Raw genomic sequence first — 11,385 nt, forward strand, 5'->3', positions numbered from 1 at the left:
AAACTCATTAAAAACTTTAAGACATAAAAGACAAACAGTTTCTTTTCTGATATGTCAACACTGAAAAAAAGGCACTGGCCATCTCTTGGATTTATGTAAGCATCTTGCATGTATTTAACACAATTGCCTCATGTTTTAAAGATAAATGTAACCATATAGTGTAAAAACTACATGATATGCAGAAAGGGTGTATTAAATTGTTCATATCATGTTCAGGTGAAGTAAGTCAATAAGATAGCAACATTAAATCTCATGAAACCACGCGTGATTTCATCTCGCGGGCTTTGGATCGTGGTTCAAAAAAGGCATCCATCTCAGTCAAGTCAAGCAGCCAACTCAACGTTTTTGGTATGTCTTGATTTTTTGAATTAATATTTACCATATTTCAGCCAAATGTAGTTAAACGTATAGAGTGTCGCCATGTAACATGCTAAAAAAGACCCGTTAGCTTATTTGCTGTTTTATCTGTTGTCAAAGAATTGGCGCTTTTTCATTTGAATTTGTCTTTGGCACAAGAGCCGTAATATCACATTAAACCTAATTATGAGGCACTCATAACATAATTTGGTTTTCTGTGTGAATAGATTTGCCAACTGACTCTTCAGTTACATTGTGTATTTACTGCACCGTGGTGTTAGTGAGATTTTGGACATTGAACAGCTTTAGCTAATATCATTAGCAGCATTATGCTAGCTTACATCCCTACCCCTCCTGCCCTCACCTGCTGTCCTTTTGTTTCTGTTTTTTGTTTTGCTGCACATTGAGAGATGACCTCTATTCTGCATTTCACCAGGAGTCAGCTGATGGATTGTGGGTTCAAGGTGTTATGGTAAGAAAGTATATTCTATTTTCGCTTAAGGTTTCTGTAACTTAATTATAATAGGTTTTGTATAATTATTAGGTGCATGCATACACCAATAGACCACCCTATTAATACAACTGAGAAATCCAAAATCTGCCATAGGTTTAACTTATACCTGTATGTATTGTCAGAAAGGTGATTACTGGACTCACATTAATGCACACTTGAACTAAAATGAGGTTGTAACTTGTGGGTTGTTGGGTTGCAAATCAGAAACAAACATCTTTGGATTTTTTTAATCCCATAAGATCTGGAAACACAGTTTTTATTCAACAAAACATTACTGATTAACCAAGCACAGTGCCTGCTGTTATTTCAAAAATAATTTTATGTCATTTCAGATAAAATGCAGCATTCCAGTGCATCCCAAACATGCCTTTACAGTCAAGGTTTCTGACGGAGCTGAGTTTCTCTCTGACAGTCTGCTGAAAGTGTTTGCAAAGTGATCGGGGGAACAGGGCACAAAGCTAAAGGATGTAGCTGCCATGATGACAGTAAGAACTTTAAAATTCTTTAACTACAAAGTGTATATGTATTGCATTAGGTCAGTAAAAGAATTTTATGCTGCATCCATTGAAACAGTCAACTATTACCTGTGAGTACTGATTCCACTGAAAGGATGCCATAATTTTCATCATGCATTTACTTGCCCACTGAGAAAAATTTATCTTTTTTTAAAAATATATGTTCTGGAAACTATATATCCATAAAGTTGATGTCAAACAGGAATTTTTGATATTGCTTTGTAGATGCTGGTGTTGCATGTTGACTGGTTTAAAAAGTCAAGAGTTTTTGTCTGGGATCATTTTCTTCTGTGCTACTGAAAAGTTCACAAATCTCTGTTTTCTTTGTTATAATACTTTAGGATGACATTAATGCTCAAAGGGAGTCCCTCATCAAAGTGCTCCGCATCTGTGTGAAAGACAATTGCAACATCTTGGTGCAGGAGTTCATGGTAAGTGTTTTATGAGTAGATTGTGGCTTTGCAACATTTAAAAATGCATTTAGTTATCCACTTGATCCTCATTGGACTGGTTAGGACCAGTAGTTCTCTTTAATAATTTGAAGTTCACATGAGGCCTGGTAGTGAACTCGGCCGCCGGCCCTTGAGGCCCCACCCCCACCCCTGTATTAGGGGTCACAATAGTGTGAAAAAACTTTAAATTTGTCATTCTAGTGAACAAAGGAAAATCCCACCAATATTTACATTAGCTTTTGTTTGAAAAAAAAAATGACCAACTTGCTAACCAAATTGTGGGGCTGAAAGTCTAAATTCTAACATCTTCTGAGTGACATAACCTGGATTTCTGATGGGCCGGTGTCTTTCTAACAAAAACTAATGTAAAGCATTTGAAATTCTTATGTTTTTCACTCTCTCTTAGAAACTCTTTTAGACCATGAATGGCAGCATTGCAGGCCACTCTTTGGCTATAGCTATTTACTATGTTGCTTTCATTGGTTTAAATTACTCTGACATTAGAACTGGTAGATTCGAAAGAGATGAGTTTAAAAAGGAATCTTAAAAAAATGTTTTGTGTTTAACCAGGACTTGACTGAGGCCACTGCACAGATTGATAAAACCACAATGAACATCTGTCTCCAGAGGATACGCCAGGCAATGACTTTTCTGATGTAGGCATCATCATCAAGGGTATAGTAGTTCTTCAAGATCTGGATAACGTGACCTTTGCAGTAGCCATGCTGTTTGGACCTTTTATATTCCTTCAATATGAGTTACCCATCACAGCTCTGCTACACTTTTGAGGTGATTCAAAGGGTGGTAATGGAGTTGGATGCAACTCAGCTCTCAAGAAAAGCTCACAACTAAGACAAAACTGCTCCTGCAAGGAAAGCTCACTGTTATGCATGCAAGGTGATCAGCTCTAGGTGAGAGGACATTTAAATCTCACACTTGTTCTGCTGCATTTTTGAAGCTCAATTCCAGGAACAGATCGCAGTGTTCATTTTTATATACTCTGCAACTGCCATGAGGATGAGCCGTTTTTTTTGTTGTTGTTTGTTTTTCCTTTTGCTCTGTACAAGTTCTCTGTTTGTCTGTTTGGCAGCATTTTTAAATTTCTCTTTGTATTTTTTCTTTCTTTTACTAGTGAAGAGATGTAGCGTGAACAGTTATACAGTCTAAATATCCATATGGGTCGTGTGAAATGGTATTTTCAGTTGAAGTAAAGAACGTTGAATATTTCTAAGTGTGCTGTTTTGAACCAGGATGTCACAGTATGATCAGTGCTGTAATTTTTGACAGTCACTGTATCAATGTTATTTTTCAGTCTCTTGAATAAAGTTTTTGACCTGCAAGTGCTAATTTCTTTAGTTATTGGGGTAAAATGGGTAATGTTAATAGGAAGGTGTTTGCCAAATCAGTAACCTAATTTAATGTTAATGAAAACTAACATTACCTCAAATTGTTTAGTTATAATTGTTGTTTAACAGAATCTTGACGTCAGAGGCCTTAAATAGAATTTTTTGTATTGTCCTGTAACATTTTTAAAAGAGTCTAATTTCTTTGCTGTGATTGATTCCAGAGAACACGGAAGAACTGACATTATTTAACTGTTGATTTATATAGATTCAGTGGAGGAGTAATGTCAGTTTAATTCTTTACCTACTGTCAATGCAGTGAAATTAGACATTTTGTTTTTAAAGGTTACTGGTGGATGCCAGCAACCATCTTGGAAAAGAACAATACAATCTGTTATAAGGCCTCCATTTGAAAATTGTGTATTTGTTACTAGAATATAATAGCAAAATGTAATTTGAAGATAACATGTAGTATTTAAGTGACCAAGTAGTATTGGGTAAAAGTTATTGAATGGTGTTGGGATAAAGTGAAAAAATTGTGAAGGATTAAAATATTCCATGAGCTCAAATTACTTCATCAAAACATGTTTAAGTCACATTTTATCAACACAAATTGCACAGGTTTATTGAACATGAATAAATTGTGTTAATTTAACTCAATTGTTTAAGTTGCTGCCAAAGCAAAACATCTGTGTGCAACAAATGTCCACCATTGAATTAAGTAAATCCAACAACATATTTTTTCCAGTGAATCAAAAAATGTCTGAATTACATTGGTAGGCTGGAAAACCACGAAGAAGACTGAAATGTACACAGTCTAGGAGCGAGATCTGAGCTTTTATCAGCCACAGAACAGTTATTTTAAGTGATGACAGAGCAGCATTGTTTCTAATGCCTTTGATTAGGCCCTTATCTTTTTCATATACCGAGAATACACATGAGTCCCCCCCCCCAAAAAAAATATTGAATGATAAATGGCCTGTATTTGTATAGCGCTTTACTCAGTCCCTAAGGACCCCAAAGCGCTTTACACTACATTCAGTCATTCACCCATTCACACACACATTCACACACTGGCAATGGCAAGCTACATTGTAGCCACAGCTGCCCTGAGCGCACTGACAGAGGTGAGGCTGCCGGACACTGGCGCCACCGGGCCCTCTGACCACCACCAGTAGGCAAACATGGGGTTAGTATCTTGCCCAAGGATATTTGGCATGTAGCCAGGAGGCAGCCTGGGATCAAACCACCGACCTTCTGACTATTGGCTGACCTGCTCTGCCACCTGAGCTACAGCCACCCCTTATGAATGATCATTGTAGGCATTTACAGCTTTTTGTTAGCACTATCTCTGCAGAGTACAACACCAGCCAGTTTAACCAACTGCTTGACTCAATAAGAGAAGAGCGCTTGTTTATTTTCTAATGCTGCTGTTTATTTTCTGGATAACAACAGAATATGCACCAGACAGGCAGATTGGCTCATTACAGAAGTCCCAAACACTCCACACTGAGATTTGTGCTTCAGTTTTAGTGACTGACAATATTTTATTAGTCTGTTGCTTAGCACTGATTAGTGGGTATTTGTCTCTTTCTCTGTCATAACTAACCAAATGCTTGAACTCAAAGGAGCTGAACCCAGAGACAGACTGCAGTTTAAAAAGGCTTCATTGCAGGAATTACTAGGAAAGAACTTGGAGTCGTTACAGGTAATTGTGCAGGTAAGTGTCTCTTTTACAGGAGCAAGGCAGAGAGGAAACAAGAGGTAGTTTCGGCCCAAAGTGATTGCATCAGAATTGATTTTGATAACGAGTGAATTTTGGTTAGAGTTCTCACTTGGATATTTCTTTGTTTGTGTGGAGGAGAGGTTAAGAATGGGCTGGGGAAGCAGAGAAGGACAGCAGCGGAGAAGTGTGCAGGAAGGTGAGTTAACATTTACATATTTTATAGGGCTTTGGAGCGTGATGATTTTTGGTTGAGGCGCCATCTTCCTGGGCCAAACAAAGCTCAAGCGAAAGAGGAGCGAAAGCACACACATCAGCCATGGTTCGTATTTGCTGTGTGGTCGGCTGTAATGTTCGATCGCACGACCGGCAAGGAACTAAGCTTGAGAATCCTATATCTTTTTATTCTTTCCCAACCTGGAAGCAACATGAGGCAGCTCGTATAGCGGACCTTACCAAAAGAAGGCGTCTAGCCTGGATAGCCGCCGTGAGACGAGCTGATATCCAGTTCTCTTCCATGTCCAAATATCTGTTGGTGCTCCAGACGTTTTCATTCCGGTAAGTTCAATATATGTTCATATCACTCTTTATAGCTTAATAATTTTATTGATTTTATTGAATTCTTTCGCACAACTGTAGGGAAACCTGCCTATGAAATGGATCAAACAAATCCAGACAGGGTACCAACGCTACACATGGGGCACTCCAAAATCCGAACTTCACATTCTGACCGTCACAGACGGCGAACGCAACGACAACAACAAAGAGCACTAGTCAGAGGTAAACACCACCCCCACCCCAACCAAAGGGTTTTAAGTAATATCTAACCGGATTATCAATGTAGTAGTTTGCATCTACTTTACAATTATGGACACATAATATGACAACGAGATTTTTGCAATTCATTGATAAATGTATAACATTAATTGTGGTGGGGGGTGGACAATGGCTATTATACTCGACGCACTCCAGCTGACTTAGCCTGGTTTGAATGACGACGTACTCACAGGTTGGCAGCTTGAAAATAGCCAAATCTTGCACCCAGCCATTAGTAAACTGGATGTGCGCCTCCAGCGATTTGTAATTACAAAACTGGTTCGCCGTGTATGCGCTGACTCCACAAACAAGGTACGTAAAGATATCGGGGTAGGACAATGGCGGTAAGTCGTCTGGGTCTCTACTCCACTGGCGTATTTCATACGGGTCCACATTTGCAATGCACTCTATTTTTGCAAGTACCGTCGCTTCGCCTCCGGAAGCAATCGGTCTGTATACTGTCCTTTTTCTTTTGAGCTGCTTTTAAGCATGTTTCTTGCAGTCGTCCTTCCGACACAGTGTGTTTGTTTTGATTCGTGGCCCAGGAAAATGGCGCCACACTCCCACAATACCTTGCGGCGTGACGTCAACTCCAAAGCCCTATTGTGAAAACTGTTGGCGGAACCACACTGAATTTAACCAGATAAATATTTTACATAGTGAGAGAGAGAGAGTATTCAAATGGCTAACGCCCCTCTCCTCCCTGTGCAGCAAGCAGCAGACGCACCTCGTAAATGGAGGTCGCCCTTACTCCTCAAAAATGGGCAATATAAAAAACCTTTCGGTGCCCGTGCAGTCCCCAAAATTCGCTGGCATGGTATTGGGGCAGCATGGGTGCGAGCAACGTTTTTTTGCCGATGCCATGATGCCGACCCCTCCATGATGCTGCCCAGGGCAACCACCCATGTCGCCCATATCAAAAACCGCCACTAGTCACTTGTGTATTGGTTCCCATTCCAATTGGCCTTCCAGGATCAGAACAGAGAGAGTAATGTGTTCCTCTACATGCTGCACAAGATCAACACATACCTTTAAGATCTATGATGCCTGTAGGAATCTTTTTTGAATATATTCCTGCACCTCATACTGAGAGATTCTGGATAACAGATTACCTGACTGAATATTCTCAGTTTGTTAGGTTGGGGAAAAGTTATAATACTGTAGATGGAGGCTCTCACAGCGCTGCAGATCTGAGCAGTTCAGAAGGTCCTTTGTCCCCACTCAAATTCATTTTTATCCTTGTTTTTAATGCTATTTAAATATACAAATCTGATAGTGTAAATATAGATGTTTCTATATGAATGTTTACAGCACCTTGGCAAACCAATGTGATGAGGAATTAAGGTCACTCTGAAGGCAAGAGGAGGTCCAGCTAGAAAGAGGTACATACTAAAGTTTAGGTGAAAAATAACCAAAGCTGAAACTTTCTGTGAAAAATACAGATTTTTCTGATCATTGAGAGCAGTTCCAAGAACTTCATGCTGATGTAAACATGTCCCCCAACCACACACTTATTACCGTGAATTAGTTTGAACAGCACTATATATACTTTAAACAAAGGTTTGATCATTTTTAAATGTTAACCAGGTTCTTGTTCATCATTCAAAGCTCATCACTCTCTAATAAGAATTGTAAAATCAGTCCTCATTATGTTAAAATGTTCTGCTCATTTGGAGAAAGAGAAGGCGGGTTGGATCCAATCAAAAATAAATATTTGGTAACTTTTTATCTGTGAATGCAAGGATGACTGGTTTTAAAGCTGTAACATGGGGAATAAAACACCTTATTTATGGTTTTTATGAGATTATTTTTCTTTCAACATCTTAAATGATCATTTTAATGAAAATTGATAGTCACCTTTTTTTTTAGATGTCCCTAGTATTAACATCCTGCTGTGTTCTTGCAGCTGCGTTCCTAAAGACCGTTTGGTTACCCTCCTGTCTGAAAAGGCTGGAGATTTATACAACCTGTAATGATCAGGAATTTTCCAAGAAATACTAAATATTATATGGAAAGCTGCAAATTGGGGCCAGCAGGCCTCATTAGTTGAATCTCTCAAAACATCGTGAAGGCCAGTCATTTGAATTCTGGCTTCTCACACGTGTACCCGCCATATATGCTAAATATTTCTGTGAAAACCAACCAGCAGCAACAGTGAACTGCTGTTTATAGAAGATGATTGCAAAATGATTTTAAAAAAGATGATAATGTCAATGTGTTCGGTAAAATGCTGAGATTCTCAGCATCAATAATTATGAAGGGTCGCCCCTGCTTCTGCTGGTTAGAATAATGGAGCCCTCCTCACGCGGTGAGTTTTTCATAAATCTTCAACAGTCTGCTTTATTTACCTGATATTTTATTTATATTTCCATGTGATTTAACTTCTCCTCCAAACCACACATTATCATCTGGAAATGTTGTAGTCCACACAGACTCCTGTTTGACTTCACTTGTCAACCTGACCATCACCACTGCAAACAAGAAGGAGCTCAGAGCAAATCCCTGATATTATTTCACCCCCACCTTGAACCATCTGTATCCCTGCACACCTCACCACAGGCTCTCTGTATTTGAACATGTCCTGAACCACCTTTACTTACTTTTCTGGCACACTTTTGACTTTAGTACCATAGTTTTTCTCTTGACCTAACTTATGCTTTTACCAAAATATGAGCTCATATTTTAAACAGCATATTTTTGGTTTGTTTGCTTAATGTCTTTATTTGTATTTGTAAGTTTGTTTGTTGTTTTTGCAGAATTAGCCAAACGCAGGATTCAAAGCAAACAGTACAATGAAGAAAAAACAAACAAACCTGGTTTGTTCAACATTCAATTTAAAATAAAGTCCAGCATAGGAACAAAGAGAAATCCAGAGCGTTCATGTGACAGATGAGGATGCCAGAGATGGAGGTAGATGATCCACTATATCAACCCCTAAAGGCAGCAGCTAAAAGAAGAAGAAGGAAGAGACCATAAATAACCACAATCAATCATTTAAAGGTTGTACACACTTTCTTAAGCAACTTTCTTGGCTGTGTCCCTGCATGGGATGACCATATTAGGCCATAGCTGCTCTCTCTAACATCATAATGAGTAGGAAAAAGTATGACAGGCTTTTAAGGGAGCTGTCTCAACTACAGAAGGGTCAGCATAATGATGGTTATTGTCATTACCCTCAGGTTTTAAAAATCACTGTGCTTTGTAACGCCCACTGAGGCGTAACACTGACTGCAATTATCTTTCCTCATCAGACACAACGTCTTACTCTCAAACACAGACAGTGCTGTGCTCTCATGCACCTTTTTCCCAGCACATTTTGAATTTGCACATAGTACAACCTGAATAGAAATGTGACCAATCTGACAAATACCTGAACATTAAAAATGTAGACAGTATGTACATATTTATTTATGGTCACTAACTGAAAATTCGTTTAAAAAACTTTACGAAGCAAAGCGAGTTACAAAGCAAAAAACGAACTGTTTATAAGAGTTCAATAAGTATGAACAGAGTTCCAATCAGGAACAGTGTAGATGGTAATTTTTGAATGGATTACATGTGATCGTTCAAATTTTCTTCCATTCATCAGGTCATGCAGGATCATCACATATTGTTTGCCCTGGTAGACAAAGTTGTCATATTTGCTGTATGCCAGAACAATTTTTCAGCGCTCAATTCCTGATTTTTTTTGTTTTATTACAAACTAAACAGTTTCACTTTCTTTTTCTTGGATTATTTTTTTCTACTTTAACCAGGCACAAACCAGAAAGATCACCTTTATCCTCACACACACATTCAACTGTCTAGTCTGCACGCGAGAAATCACTTGGGTATTTAAAGATGAAACTGTCATGGTCAGTTAGATCAATTATTTGCGCACAATGACTGACACAATCTCAGTCACGCATATCAAGTGTCTTTGATGAATCAGATACGCTTGAAATTTGCTTCACCTGACTGCTTAACGGCACTTGCACAACATCTTGGCATGTCTTCCAGGTAAAGTTGATTCTGTTCATCTGGAAATAGTTTTCAGTGGGACAAACGACTCATCAGTCTTCTGTCTCGGCTGATTTACTCCAGCTCTATAAAAGGACAACACACCAATAAAACAAACTTCAGGAGGCCTACCGGGCTGGTAAAACACACACGGATTATTATGAAAAGGTGAATAATTAAAAAATGAAGAAGCAAATAATTATTAGAGTGCAGGTATTCAAGTTACTAGAGCTGCAGCTGAGCAGTCAAAAGGGGGTTAGATCTTTTCTGAGTCACTTTTTCTTGACCTTGAAAGAAAACATCATGAGGTCAAGAAAGGGTCAGAGAGGTTTCATAATAACATTTGAAATGGAAGTGCAGTGCTGAGAGGATCACTGCGCAATAATACGATGGAATACAGTGAGTCTGCAAAGTTTAAACTATAAGTCAACAATGGACTACAAAAAGCAGATCTCTGACACTTTGGCCCGTGTGCTCTGATCATGCTTGACTTCATGCAGGCTGCATAAACATGGAGAAACTACTGAAAAATATCCCTCAGAAGACAGGAAACAAAAACAAACAAAACAACAAGCCTGTAAATCACAATGGAGAAGCTCATTTCTCTTCCTGATAAACCCTTCCTTTTTTAAGACTTTTTTCTGAAGTTAATTGATGATAATTATAAAGAAAGAGACTCCAACACATAATATACCAAAACGAGGCCATAACCAGCACAAGCGAATGAATTTCACTTTAATAATTTGAATATGGCTAATTCTCCATGTACATAATATTTTTAGACCCACCAACAAAACATGTTGTTGAATGTTCAGAATGTATCTGCAGTGTATCCTGTGCATAGCCTATTATGCACAGGATGAAAGCGCGCGAAGATCAGAGTCACTAGTTTTTGAGGCTGGCATATATCCTATTATGGAGGTGAATGAGATTTTTGTAATTACATTAAGAAGCCTGCCCCATGAGATTTATATCTAGCTTCCTTTAATTCTCATTGTATTCAGTTAGTCAGGGAATTAGGAAGGTCACATTCAAATAAAACATGTCCTTTACATAATAAATGCCTCTCTTCATTAGTAACACAAACATGCTCTGTGTTCCATATTCAGTTTGTTGGGTTCTGGTCACTCTAGTTTCAACTCACTGTTACAACCTGTCACTGAGCAAGAGCAAAAATGCAATGAAAGCAGAGTTTGTAGAATTCTACTGAGCTCAACATTTGAGAACTTCTATTTTTTTTTAACATAGTCTGAACTCGCTCATGCATGGTTTCTTTAAGTAGTCTTCAGGAATAGTTCTCCAGGCTTCTTGAAGGACATTTAAAGCTCTTCTTTGGATGTTGGCTGCCTTTTATTCTGTTTTCTGCCACGATGATCCCACTGCCATGCTGAAAAATGAAGCTGTTGTAATCGGCTTACTGTTGTACATCTCTCCCAACCTCCTCTGTACACACTGATAAAGGTGAAGCAAACTTTTCAACTGATTCATGACTTGTTGCACTGATTTTCAGTCCAACCCTTCTGTAATTTGGAACACCCCATCCTTTTTCTCTGTTTCCCTTCCTTAGAGATTTTTAAGGATATGACTTTCAGATACTGTTCGTCTGCTGTAGATTATTTTTTAGGCCTGCCACTTGTTCAGTTTCCTCAAATGTTTTTAAGGAGAC

The 11,385-nt window shown here is 38.6% G+C and overlaps 1 long non-coding RNA gene across 1 annotated transcript; it reads left to right on the forward strand.

Annotated features, from left to right (window-relative positions):
- Positions 1 to 390: 390 nt before the first annotated feature.
- On the forward strand, positions 391 to 2,760 carry LOC146514673 (uncharacterized). Its single transcript, XR_014875407.1, has 4 exons — positions 391 to 829; positions 1,204 to 1,356; positions 1,728 to 1,817; positions 2,409 to 2,760. It is a non-coding gene; the product is annotated as an uncharacterized LOC146514673 (long non-coding RNA).
- The last annotated feature ends 8,625 nt before the right edge of the window (positions 2,761 to 11,385 follow it).

Source organism: Neolamprologus multifasciatus, chromosome 7, assembly GCF_963576455.1.
Source record: "Neolamprologus multifasciatus chromosome 7, fNeoMul1.2, whole genome shotgun sequence".
NCBI classification, from domain to species: Eukaryota; Metazoa; Chordata; class Actinopteri; order Cichliformes; family Cichlidae; genus Neolamprologus; species Neolamprologus multifasciatus.